General features: G+C 48.9%; 1 long non-coding RNA gene across 1 annotated transcript; it reads right to left on the reverse strand.

Moving 5' to 3' along the window:
• Nucleotides 1-508: 508 nt before the first annotated feature.
• LOC142729566 (uncharacterized) lies at nt 509-12703 on the reverse strand. The gene is made up of 3 exons (XR_012878367.1): nt 10432-12703; nt 9271-9365; nt 509-1016 (listed from the first exon to the last, which is right to left on the reverse strand). It is a non-coding gene; the product is annotated as an uncharacterized LOC142729566 (long non-coding RNA).
• Nucleotides 12704-14351: the final 1648 nt, after the last annotated feature.

Raw genomic sequence — 14351 nt, forward strand, 5'->3', positions numbered from 1 at the left:
TGCAGATGTGACGTTCAGGTTAGGTATTTGCAGTATTGAAGTTGTATTGTGCTCCCCTTGGAGCGCTGTGCAAAGGCAAAACTCCTTTATTGGAATGATGTGTAGATGGTTGGTACTCTATTTGGGTGTGCAGGCTTAGTTTGTTGTGTGCTCACTTGGCTAGGTCGGCATTAATGAGTGAAATGTATACAGTACCTTAGGAAAATACAGTGTGAGACAAAGATGATAACAGGAGCGCTCCCTAGAGTAATACCTTGAAAAAAAATGTCAATTAGTCTTCTCACCTTTTAAACCTCTTTGTTGATAAGAACATCGACTGGATGCAGTTGTCTCTCTTTCTGTAGCTTCTTGTTCTTCTGACACGGAGTACAGTATGTCTCAGGCTGGGGGATTTCTTTGCTGGACTTCAATGAATCAGTGACCATGTCCACAATTGATTACACAGGTATAATATAGATTTTATGAAAGTTCTTTGGAATTAAAACAAATTATTTTTATGTATTTGTCTATCCATTTTTATTAGAAATACAATAAATACATTGAGGTATGTTTTTATTGACATGTGTTGCTATCAGCCAGACAGGAAAAAAATATGGATGGCCTTGGGAATCTGTAGAGGCAGCTGTTCTACAGGAAAGGGAGTGCAGAGACCCTACCAAACAGGACGAGGGGAGGAAGTCCATTGCCGGGCATCTGAAGAGACTTGCCATTAAACACCCAAAACCATTGTACTTCACCGCAGCCCTGCGAATCATGGACAAGGCTTCATTTTCAAAGACTTCTGGACAGTTGTCTTTTAATTGGATGGATCTTAAAAACCCCTTCTGGACAGTGGGGGATGGGAAGGAGGAGGTGTGGACGGATGACGTTCCGGCATTCTTAGATGGACATTAGTGGTTCATATCTGCTGCCTCTTTAGCGTAGAGACCTTGATCTGGCACATCCCTTTCCATGGCTGACTTTCTCGACACCAGGGCTTCCTCCTGCTGATGTTGTACGGTACATTCCCTTCAGTTCTGAAACAAGAATAAATAAAATGTCCTAGTGAAGAGTTGCTCTCTTGAAGATATTCCCCGTGACCCACACCAAGACCCTTTATGTGCCAGGTAGGTAGATAGTGCGTTCTATGTTCAACTAAGATACAAAATTCACAAGTAAATCTGCTCAACTAAGATGCGGTTAACACAAAGGTTTCAAAACGGGGACAGATAGGGCGCCAAGCGATGGTAGAATTTTATTTAAATACGCGTTTCTGGCACGACTTGTCCCTTTATCTGATCTTAACCTGACGAAGGGACCAGTCAAGTTTAGTCCCGGACCAGTCCGGTCCAGAAATACAGTCAAAATAAAATGGGTTTTACTTTACTCTCCACGTGTGAAGTATTTGTGTTACCCGCCGCTTACCAATTTTTAAAGGGGAACTCCAAGAAAAATTTGTCATGCAATCAAAGGCGCAGTGCCCACCCAAACTACATCGCAGGATTTTATTAAAAAAATTGGCTGTTATCTATTGGATTACTCCAATATGTAAAGGCCAATATCACTAACAGCTCCTGGCTCAGCCAGCAGAGGTGGGGTCCGGAGCCGAATGGGACCCAGAGCTGCTGAAGGAGCGGGAAGTACATAAAGGGGATTTGTCCGGGGGTCTGAATACATTTTAGGGTTTGGTATTAAAGGGGTTTTCCAGGCTTTATAAAAATTGTAATTCAAACTGAAAATTGCACCATTTAGCAAATACCCGCCTTCTAATTCTCTGCGGCTCCAGTGCCGGCGGTTCACAATCCCCTGCCGGCCTGTTTACATAGGCTGGACCAGTGATGTCCCGTATCGGCACATGATCGAACTAGTCAATCACTGGCCACAGTGGTCACGTGCCATACTTACTTAGATCACTTCTGCAGGCGGTACCCTCCCTCTATACTGTCCTTACTGCAATGTTTTTAAAGTGAGGACAGAATACAGGGAATATCTGGTATACAAAGTGTATTCTCACTAACCCTGCCCCATGACAAGCCATGCCCAATGAACCACGTTCTGTCAAAGGTAGGCCCTGTCAAGTCCTGTCTCAATCCATCTGAAACCGAAGTGTCCCTAGAAAGAAATTCCAAATATTGTCAACTATGCTCTATAGAAGAGGCTGGACGCAGCCCGCAGGGATTAAGGGAAGCCGGCATGACCGTCCTGGTAGGGAAAGGGTTAATTAGGTGAGGGAGAGTTGGAAGGAGCTGGAGGAGGGACGGGGAGGAGTTAAGGGGGACGGGGGGGCCGTTACTGCGCTTCCCGCTGTTTCTCGGCATTGAGCCGGAAGCAGCGGGAGGAGTAACACAAGAACAGTAAGCTCCCCGTTGCCCGTGCTTTTAGGGATGGCAGAAGCCTTAATGTTAGAGCGGCTGCGTGCCGCTGCTGTGCACCACGGTCCCGGATGGCTAGAGGAGACCGTGGCTGCCATAACGAGGATCCCGGACGCCGTTTCGCCACGTAGGGCACGGCGTTCGGGGTCTGTTGCAAAGGACAGGCTCCCCTCCCCCGGCCCCCTCACGAGCATGGCTATGGCGGCGGGGGGGGAGTCGGCAACAACCGCTCCTGCGCTGGGCAGGCAGAGAGCGTTGCCAGGGGTGACGGCGACGCAGGCCGGGTCGACCCGTCCCTCTCGGCGGTCCCGACCTCCAGAGCGCCTCAGTCCGGAGGCAGTCCCGCGGACACGGCGTCGCAGAGGGAGCCCGATCCCGGACGCTGCAGGCCAGGCAGCTGGGAGGACCGCCCCTTCCCAGGCCCTGCGTCCTGGCAGGAATCCCAGGCCGCGACGGGGTCCGGCGGTAAGCAGGGAGTCGCAGGCTGGGCTCCCTGTCACCCCTCCCCCATCAGATGGAAGATTTGGGGGACAAGGTACGGCCGCCCCGCATGGTGATGTTCCGGCCAGGGGGCAGGCTTCGTCAGGATCGTCTAGACGGACGCCTAGATCTGCAGCGACGTCGAGGCAACAGGTCCGGTCGGAAGTCTGGGTCCCGGCGGTCGGGCGGCAGGTTGCCGGCCCATCGGTCAGCGCGTCCTCATCCCCGTTCCGAAGATGTCGTTGGGATGGACAGTCGTCGGCGAGAGAAGAACTGGAGGAAGGTGAACTGGACGTGTATCGTCGAGGTCAGGATGGTCCGGCTGACGGGAACACAGCGCCTGTGCAGCCCGGTGAGTGTATAACTCCATCATTGTCTTATCCAGCGATTTTTATGTCGGGTGTCGGCGGGGGGGCGGCTAGCATTGCATCGGGGGCCGGTAGTGGCGCGGGCGGACGCGACGGAGCGGGTTTGGCAGACTTAGTGGGTTGCTTACGGGAGCTGGTGGGGCGCCTGGACAGGGCCGCGGCGCCGGTAGTAACGGAAGTGTCCCCTGCGGTAGTTTGGGAAGGCCCCAGGGACGTGGGATCCTTACAGGCGCGTCCGGTGGTGGCGGTTAGAGAGGCGGTCGCGGTGTCGGTACAGACCGAGGCGCAGAAGGACGGCGATCGAGTGCGTATGGATGATCGTGCTCGGGGGGAGGTGTACGTTTGTTTTGAGGGTCCGTTGGGGGCGCATTTAAAGCAGGAGGTGCGTGATCGGATCTGGAAAGACGAATATGTTGAAATTTTTTCTCTCTTGCCGCTGGCTAAATTTAATTTGGATAAGAGCAAGCGGGATGAGAGTAAAAAGGACGAGGAGGAACGGCGGCGGTATAGGCTTATCCCGCAGACGTTCGTTAATTGGTCGCAGGCGTTCGCCATATTGGCTAGTGTGATAGGGGAAAAGGCGCCGGAAAATTGTTCGGCGTTGTTTTGTTATTTTGATGCCATTGGGGAGGCTCATAAGGCGTATGGGGGTCAGGCGTGGCTGCGATATGATGAGCAATTCCGTCAGCGGAAGGCGGTTCGGCCGGCGATTCGGTGGGACCAGAAGGATATTGCTCTCTGGTTACGGGTTACGGCTCCGGTTAGGCAGTCCTTTCCCGGGAGCGGCGGCCAAGGAGGCCAGTCTAGTCAGATTGGACAAAGCGGCGGGGGAAAGGCGGGGTTTTGCTGGCAATTTAATGAAGGTCAGTGCAAGTTCGGGGCCACGTGCAAGTTCAAGCACGTGTGTTCCGAGTGTAATGGTGCATCACACGGGGCGGCAAAATGTCTGCGAAAAAAGAGGTCAGGGAACCAGCACGGGGCTGGTCAAGGGGGTGTCGCCGGTGAGGGTGGAAAGGATGGCCCCTTATCTAAATGAGTATCCGGATAGGGCGGCAGCTGAGTTGCTTTATGAAGGGTTTCGTGTTGGTTTTGTTATTCCTCCGCCTCCTTATGAGGTTCCGGTTACGCGGAGGAATTTAAAATCGGCTTACTTGCATGCGGAAGTCGTGTCGGAAAAGTTGTTAAAAGAAGTTTCGTTGGGTCGCATGTCGGGGCCATTTGTTGAGTCGCCGGTAAAAGATTTAGTTGTGTCCCCGTTGGGTATTGTCCCTAAACGCGAGCCCGGAAAGTTTCGTTTGATTCAACATTTATCGTATCCCAAAGGTTCGTCGGTAAATGACGGGATTGATCACGAGTTGTGTTTCGTAGTTTATACCTCATTCGATAAGGCGGTGGGGTTAGTGCGGGCTGCGGGTCCAGGGGCGCTGCTAGCAAAAACCGACATCGAGGCGGCGTTCAGGTTGTTGCCGGTCCATCCAGAAAGCCAACGGCTGTTGGGTTGTTTTTGGAATGGGGCCTTTTACGTGGATCGGTGCCTTCCGATGGGGTGTTCTCTTTCTTGTGCATACTTCGAGGCGTTTAGTAGCTTCGTGGAGTGGGTAACGAGGGGAGTATCCGGGGTCGATTCGTTGATCCATTACTTAGATGATTTTTTGTGCGTTGGCCCGGGGGGTTCGCCGGTTTGCGGTAATTTGCTTCATGCACTACAGAAGGTGGCGAGGGATTTTGGGATTCCTTTGGCGCCGGAAAAAACGGAGGGCCCGGTAGCGACGATTTGTTTCTTGGGAATCGAAATAGACTCGGTGGCAATGGAGTGTCGGCTCCCGGCGGATAAGTTGGGTGCTTTGAGGCTGGAGGTTCGACGGGCTTGTAGAATGAAGAAAATGACGCTGAGGGAGCTTCAGTCGCTGCTGGGGAAGTTGAATTTCGCCTGCCGGATTATGCCGATGGGGAGGGTGTTTGGTAGGAGGTTGGCGGCGGCAACGGCGGGAGTGCGCGCGCCGCATCATTTTGTGCGGCTCAAGGAGGAGCACCGAGCTGATCTTCAGGTTTGGGATGACTTCTTGGGCCAGTACAATGGTCGCTCACTATGGATGGCCCCTGCGCAGGATACGAGTGATTTGAATATTTTTACGGATGCGGCTGGGGCGGGTGGTTTTGGAGCTTACGGGGGAGGTCCGTGGTGCGCGGGTCAATGGCCGGCTAGCTGGGTGTCCAGTGGACTCACGCGGAATCTGGCCCTGCTCGAGCTGTTTCCCATCGTGGTGGCGGCTACCATTTGGGGGGACAGGCTCAGGGATAAGAAGGTCCGTTTTTACTGCGACAACATGGGGGTGGTGCTTGCCATTAATAACATCACGGCGTCCTCTCCTCCGGTAGTTCAATTGTTGCGACATTTAGTGTTGGTGTGTTTGTCATTGAACGCGTGGGTGGTGGCGGTGCATGTCCCGGGTGTACGGAATTGTATCGCTGATGCTCTTTCTCGCTCGCAGTGGGACCGGTTTCGGCAATTGGCACCGGGAGCGGAACGTCTCGGTTTGGCTTGTCCGGAGCATCTTTGGGATCTGGTATCGGTCCCGTAGAGCAGCTGTTACAAAGGTCTTTGGCGCGCGCGACGTGGAGTGCGTATGCTGCTTGTTGGAGGCAGTGGGAGGAGTGGGTAAGAGAGTTGGGTGACGTCAATACGGATAGAGACAGGTTGGTGGCACTTTTGTACTGGTTAGGGGACGCCTGGGAGGCGGGGTTTTCATTAGCGAAGGTGAACCGGTTCATATCTGCAGTGGCGTTTGGATTTAAGTTGCGGGGCTTTCGGGATGTATCGAAGGAATTTCTGGTATCACAGGCTTTGAAGGGGTTGCGCCGAGGTAGGGTGGAGGCGGATAGTAGAAGGCCGGTGTCGTTTGCTTTGCTTAGCTCGTTGGGCGGTTCATTAGCATCGGTATGTCGCTCTTCAGATGAAATGGATTTGTTTCGATTGGCTTTTTCATTAGCGTTCTTTGGAGCATTTAGAATAGGTGAGTTGGTGTCGCCAAGTACTAAACGGGCAGGGGGGCTGAGATCTGGGGAGGTGAGCCTATTTGCAGATCGGCTAGAGGTATGGTTGCGTCGATCTAAAACTGACCAAGTAGGGAAGGGAAAACTGATAGTTTTGTTCGCTCTCCCGGGGTCGGTCATGTGCCCTGTAGAGTGCATGCGGGGTTTTACGCAAAACAGGGGGTCTCCAGATTTGCCTTTGTTACGTCATGTGGACGGGTCGTTTTTGTCCAGGTTTCAGTTTGGAGCTGTATTTAAAAAATGTTTGACGGCGGTTGGTGTTGCGGCAGGCTCATATTCATCTCATTCCTTCAGGATTGGCGCAGCAACGGAAGCGGGGCGCTGGGGGTTGGATGATGAAGGGGTGAGGCGTATTGGTCGTTGGGAGTCTAAAAGGTTTAAGTCCTATGTCCGCCCCCATATGTTATGATTTTGGTTGTGTACGCTTTACAAATGTTATATTGGTGGTGCCTAATTGTTTTTTCCGTTTCAGATTCGCCTCCGTGTTTGGTGTGGTTGATGGGTCATTCGTACGTGCACTGGGGGGCTTTGAGGGCGGACGTCCGCCCGGATGGTCGCCAGTTGCGCATTCCGCGACAGGATGCGGTTGTGCATTGGCTGGGTTTTAGAGGTATGTCATGGAGCAGGGTGTTGGCGGAATTCCAGACATATGCGCGGCTTGATAGGGTTCCGGAGGTTTTAGTGTTGCACGTGGGTGGGAATGACTAAGGAGTCCGCCCTTTTCGTGAGTTGGTGCGGGATATCAAACATGATATGTTGTGTTTGTGGGTATCTTATCCCAAGTTGGTGGTAGTGTGGTCGGACATAGTCCCAAGAAAGCATTGGCGGTTAGCTAGATCGGTGGAGAGAGTCAATAAGGCTCGTATAAAAGTTAACCGGGCGGTGTCCCGTTTTGTGGCAAAGAACGGGGGCATTTGCGTGAGGCATAGGGATTTGGAGTCAGGAGTGGGGAATTTTTGGAGAAGTGACGGAGTTCATCTGACCGAGGTTGGCATTGATCTTTGGAGCTTGGCGATAGCAGAAGGCATAGAAAGGGCGGTGGTGGTGTGGAGGAACTCACAGGCTTAAGGTGGTCAAGGCCTGTTTCGCTGTGGCGGGGGGAGTCCTTGAGGCCAGTCAGTACAAAATGGTGGGGGGGTCGCATCGGGGGTATGCGTCCCCCAAAAAAGGTACATGGTTGAAGACTTCATCGGGTGTTATCCCTTTGAAGTGGTCTTCTGGTAGAAGGTATATCACTTGAAGGCTTCATCGGGTGTTATCCCTTTGAAGTGGACTTCTAGTGGTCGGTATATCACTTGAGGGCTTCATCGGGTGTTATCCCCTTGAAGTGGACTTCTAGTGGTTGGAGCCATCTGCAGAGGTGAACGGTGCTTCCGAGCTGGTTTACGGCTGGAGGTAATTTGTGGTTTGCAGATGGCTAATTCGGTGGGTTCTTAAAAAGGAACATCTGAAGGGGCTTCAAGGACTTCCTCTGCTCGGGTTAATGTTAACGTTAAATTGTTATTTACGATTCTGACCCATGTTGGGTCATGTGAATTATTAGGAGAAATTCTCTGGTGGATTCCTAACTAGTTATCCGAATGTTTCGGATTTAAATTGTTTTTATAAAACTGTGAAATTAATAAACGGCTGCTGTGGCCATTTCACATCCAACCTCGGTGTCATGTGTCTTTACTAAAGTGGGGGTGGGGGGATAGGATGGTCTAAGGTTAACGCACGACTCTACCTAGGCAGGTCATAGGGTATAGTATGAAGAATCAGTGCAGTAGGGTCTATATACTACTATATACACAAAGCTGCCATGTGCTGAACATTGCAAAACACACTTTTCATAAAAGAGCGTTAATTCCAGTCCTGCAGTCACCCTGATGACCTTATACTGTGCCAGTACTTGAGGTAGGTGTGCCCCTTTATATATTACTTGCAGCCAGAATTGACACCGGGATTATCAGCTCATTGACGAATTCTTGAGGTCACATTTGTGTCTTGATGTCACCAGTCTGAACCAATCCTACACCACTTGCTCTTTATAGAATTTTCAGAAAAAAAAATACCCCTAGCAATGAATACTGCATGTAAATAATATTCTCATTACAGTACAACAACAAATAAATGGAAAAAGAGCCATATCCCTATTAGGTCCCGCGGACATCATAGAGGTGGTCCTTGACTTCCAGTCCTGCAGTCACCATGAAGACTTTGTGCTGTCAGTGCAGGCAGAATAAACCTGACATGGTGACCATGTAATGTTTTATATGTACTACTACTCCCTGTACTGACTGATAGGAGAGAGAATGGACTAAGCTGAAGGATTCCCGACTCTTATCAATTCTTTAAATAGGGAATATGCCCTGAATACTAACCCCAAATTTATATTACATTTATAGTAGGGCAGATTTACTATTTAAATTGAGCCAGAATTATGGCGTACATGTTGTGCGCCATATTTATTAATTGTTTTAGACACATTTTGCGGCGTGCTTGACAAGGGGCGTGGCCTAGAATAAAGGGGCGTGTCTTAAACTAAGCCAACCAAGAGGTGGTATAAGGAAGAGAAAAGTGTCTAACATGTCTAGCAAAATCTATCATACATCGTGCACCACTGTGATAAATTTGGCGCAATTTCTGACTTCCTTGTATCAGTTTACACTGTGTAAAACTCAGATAGTTTTAGGCCCCATGCACACTAACTTATTTTTGCGGCCGCAATTCACCCGCAAATCTGCAGGTGAAATGCGACCCCATTCATTTCAATGGGCCCATGCATACGACCTTGGTTTCCACGGTCCATGCATTGCCCAGGAACCTGGACCGCAAAAACAACGGACATGTCTTATTACGGTCGTGTTTTGCGGTACAGGCTCATAGAAAACAATGCACGCGGTCATATGCAGGGCCCGCGATTTGAGGGTGGCCGCGGGTGACACTCCATGGACGTACGAGCCGTAAGTCACGGTCAATGCACCTCACTATGGTCGTGTGCATGAGGCCTTAGTAAATCTGCCCCATGGTAATACCAGTGACAGCCCGCTCTTTCCCGGTGGGGTACAGTCCTCCGCACATCTTCATCCACGTCTCATCTTGTATGTGCCGGTTACTTTTCTCCTTATACCTGAGAAGTAACAAAAATAACATCAGAAACTAAAAAAACACAATTCCAAGTATTTCTCCCCATTTCTAAAAATAACATTTCCTGCAGGTGAATAATGGAAAATATAAAGATATAAATATATTCAGGCCTATGTGTCTGTCCAGGGGGTCAGTGAGGGTCCTGCCTGTTATATGTGGGGAGGTCGTGCTGCACAATAACGGAGGGGAAAATGTCTGTACATCAATATATATTTGTCTCTAGGAGCCCCTACAAAGTCTCAGTGAGGGCCCTGTCTGTTATACGGGGGGAGCTTGTATACAGCGTTAGTAACACGCATGTCACTCCAGTATAGATATTTTGGGTGCGGGTTCTTCGACCTCACTGTCCATAGTTTAATTAAACACCTTAAGAAAATGGATCATCACTAAGAAGTTTTATTTAAAGGGGTACTCCCATCTTACTATTTCTCTGGGACTCACACCTATGTGGAAAACGGAGGTCTCTCCCTGACCCTGTCCTGCTTTGTTCCCAGATCCCTGTCCCGTCTAATGGCTGCTGATTCCAGGTGGAGAATGACTTGGGAAAGGCCTCGCACGTCCCTCTCTCTATTCTGTTCTATGGAAGTTTCGGAAACAGCTGAGCGCTGTTGAACTATTTGCGTAACTCCCATAGTACAGAACGGAGAGAGCTGCGTGCATGCGCATAGGTGGATATCACATAAACGTCTGAGATGGAGAAAACCCTCTAAAGAGATTATTTCATTAAAGGGGTTGTACATAATTAGAAAAATAGAGCTGATATCTTCCAAAAACAGAGCCACACCTGTCCACAGGTGATGTGCGGTGTGTGGACAGCTTAGCCCTATACATTTCAATACAGAAAAGCTGCAATACCACACAAAGCCTCTGGACAGAGGTGGCGCAGAGCTTCCATTTGGGTCATAGAGAGGGTCTCCAGCGTGATACCCCCCTCTATGATATCTAAATACCCTTATAGGGCATTTCAGGTGTAACCAGAAGTTAAGGTGATTCAAAAAAATATTCCATACATGAGATTTCCTTAATGGAGATATTGTAACAATAATTACTGAAAATATGTAATTGACTTTTTCCTCCATTGTAGGAATAGAACCCGAGAAGCGACGTTTTGGACTACGGAACAGTCGATCCTCCGGATGAAATGCTGTGTGGTTGGAGCGCAGTCCCAGGAGCGCTGGTGTTGTTGTGCTGATCCATGTTCTTCTTATCTGGAGCTTGTATACAGAACACGCGATCCTTCTGGTCCGACCTACTAACATATATAAGCACAGCCTAAACACACACGTAATGATATATAATAACATAACATTAACATAACATTACTATGTATCAGCCCTGATACGTCAGTCTCATCATATTTCTGGGGTCCCCGCACACAGGATATACGTTACCTCCTGTGATGATGTCACTTCCCTGTATTTCCTGTATGACATGGCTGCTCTTCCTCTTCCCGTTTCCCTTTCTGATGTATTTCCTCTTCCTGTGTGATAAGACGTGTGCTGTTGCCTCCTGCTGTGTATAACACGAGATGCAACATGTCTTATAAAACATGTAAATAATAATCGCAGAAAGCAAAAAAGATTTTGTTCATTTCCATTCACATCAATGGTTATTTGTTTGCAGCCGTTTTTCTGAGCCGTACTTGTCTGTTTTTAGAATCAACTACAGGGAGATTTGAGATGTGGTTTGAGAATTTCTTTCCTATGTAAACCCCACCGATAAGGACAGCTAAGAAGCCTCAGTTATCAGCGAGCGACCCCATCATTAGACTAAGCAGAGTGCCCCCATACAGTGCCAGCAGAGTATTGTCCCTTAAACAGTGCCAGTATACTGCCCCCTCATAAACAACACTACCAGCAGAGACCACCTCAATAAACCATATTGCCAGCAAAGTGCCTCCAATAATTAGTGCCAGCAGACTGCCCCCAATAACCACTACAAGCAGAGTTCCCCCTCACAAATAGTCCCAGCAGAGTGCCTTCCTTTATGCAGCTACATCATGTAAGATCTTCCCTAGTTTGGAAGTCTCCAGGACAATCTGGGAGAGAAGACAAGTGTGATGTAACCTGGTTGCAGTGTGTAAATGTAGCCTGAAACATCACGTGTAGCCCCTAAGTCTATGTTCACATGTTACATATTTATTGCAGATTTCCATGGTCAAATTGACACATAAAGTATGAATGTGAATAGGGTTCTAGAAAACTGCATAAACTTGCAGCAGTAACAATCTGCAGTAGATTGTAATGCAAAGGATGCACAGCCAAATATGCTGCAAAAGCCACATGTAATATATGGAGAAATATTAGGCCTAGTTCACACAGAGTGTTTTTTTAAGTGGAAAACGCATCGAAAACCGCACCAAAAAACGTCCGAAAACGAATCTTATTGATTTCAATGGGATGCAGAGGCGTTTTTCCCACGAGAAAAAAACACTCACAGGAAAAAGCAGCGTCAAGCCCTTTCTTCAAGCGTTTCCGTCTCTGACCTCCCATTGCCATCAATGGGAGGCAAAGAAAATAGTTTTCGCAGCATTTTTGCCTGCGGTGCTCAATGACCGTGGTCGAAAAATGCGTAAAAAAAGCGGCAGAAGGAATTTTGAGGCAGATTTTTCCACCTGCAAAAAACTTGGTGAGTAAACAGGGACTTCGTGTCCACATGTGACCTACTCTATCCAATCACAGCTGTAATTCCAGCCAAGGCTGCCTAAGATTATGTTCACACCCCCCACTTCTCCTGCGGTTTGGCCGCTGCAGCCCGATGAGGAGGGATTATAACTAGAAATTGTGGATATAAAGAACATGCAGAGGTTTCTGTGTGACAGTCTAAGGGCATGACCAGACGTGGCGGAGTTCTGCATACACTGTCCGCATCAATGCCGCACATAATCTGCGTTGCAGATTCTGTCGCGGCTTTGCCTAAAATGGGCATTAAATTGATGCGGACTGGCCGTTGCGTATTGAGGGGGAAAGGGCTTCCCTTCTCTCTATCAGTGCAGGATAGAGAGAAGGGACAGCCCTTTCCCTAGTAAAAGAAAAAGAAATTCATACTTACCCGGCCGTTGTCTTGGTGACGCGTCCCTCTTTCGACATCCAGCCCGACCTCCCTGTATGACGCGGCAGTTCATGTGACCGCTGCAGCCTGTGATTGGCCTGTGATTGACTGCAGCCGTCACTTGGACTGAAACGTAATCCCGGGAGGCCGGACTGGAGGAAGAAGCAGGGAGTTATGGGTAAGTATGAACTTCTATTTTTTTTACAGGCTGATGTATATTGTGATCGGATGTCACTGTCCAGGGTGCTGAAACAGTTACTGCCAATCGTTTAACTCTTTCAGCACCCTGGACAGTGACTATTTACTGACATCGCCTATTAACGCTCCTGTAATTACGGGTGCACACACGTAATCACCCGTAATTACGGGAGCCCCATTGACTTCCTCAGTCTGGCTGTAGATCTAGAGATACATAGGTTTAGCCAGAATGAAGAACTATCATGTTAGTAAAACCAGTACGCTCCGCAGCACACATAACATCTGCGGACTTCATTGCGGAATTTTCACTCTCCATTGAAGTCAATGGAGAAATTCCGCAATGAGTCCGCAACAAGTCCGCTACACGTCCGCAACAGCCAGTGTATGCTGCGGACACCAAATTCCGCACCACAGCCTATGCTCCGCAGAATTGTCCGCAACGTGTAAACGAACCCAACTAAAAAGCTGTGGAAAGCAATGGAGAAACGTGTACGCTGCGGATTTCCGCTGCGGACTATCCGCAGCGGAATTGCAGAGCAATTCCGCCACGTCTGGTCATGCCCTAAGGCTCTGTTCACATCTGAATTGGGGTCCCGTTCTGACGTTCCCGTCAGAGGTTTCCGTCAGAACAGGACCCTGAGCAGACACAAACTGACACCGACGGAAACCAGGGGTTTCCGTTTCCATCACCATTGATTTCAGTAGTCGACTAAGCTATTGCTTCCGGCAAAACGAAGGGTCCGGAGCACAAAAGAGAAAAACGGAAACCACGGGCACCGGCTCCGTCACCATTGAAATCAATGGTGATGGAAACGGAAACCCCTGGTTTTCGTCGGTGTCTGCTCAGGGTCCCGTTCTAACGGAAACCTCCGACGGAACGTCAGAACGGGACCCCAACGCAGATGTGAACAGAGCCTAATATGGATGAGAAAGGGGAGGTGGGACTACTCATTTATTATGCCCTGATACTGAACTGGTATTACTAGTATTATACCCTGTTCTATGAACTCTACCCGCTGGAGTACCCCAAAGATGCTTGTACCACTGATCGAGGTGCTATGTGTTTTGTAGTAAAATTAAATTGGTATTTGATTATTTTTTTTACAGTTAATATTTATTAAAAATTCTGTTTTAAAGTTTTTTGCCTGGCAGTGATAGTTTGATATTTGTCCAAAACCTATTTATTTCCATATTTCATGGATATTATGAGGTGGGACGACTCACCTAACCAGTATGTACCTGACGGGAGCTGCATGCGTCCATCTCATCAAGTCTCCGATCTCCTGGCAGCTCCACTTTGTACAGATCCTACAATGACAATCTATGCAAAAAGTTTACACCAAAAAAACTGAACATTCTACTGCGGAACCAGGATTGTTGTTGTGTGGCAGGGCTGCACCTCGCCCTTCTGCTGCCGGAGGTAAACAGTGAAATAGCGCCACCACCTGCATCACCATAGAGTGGCCATGTGGGGTAGAGAAAAGATAGCAAAGAAAATATAGAAAACCTTTATGTTTACATGTAGTAGAAATCTATTTAATACAAGTGAATAATATTTATAAAAATCGTAATCACATGCTGCGTTAGGCCTCATTCCCACGACAGGGTTTCCCGGCCGGGTGCCGGCCGTTCATAAATCGGCCGGCACCCGGCTGCATTAGGAATAATAGACCCCTAATGGGGCTATTCACACGACCGATTTTTTGACGGCCGGGGAAAC

Source organism: Rhinoderma darwinii, unplaced genomic scaffold, assembly GCF_050947455.1.
Source record: "Rhinoderma darwinii isolate aRhiDar2 unplaced genomic scaffold, aRhiDar2.hap1 Scaffold_720, whole genome shotgun sequence".
Lineage (NCBI taxonomy): Eukaryota > Metazoa > Chordata > Amphibia > Anura > Rhinodermatidae > Rhinoderma > Rhinoderma darwinii.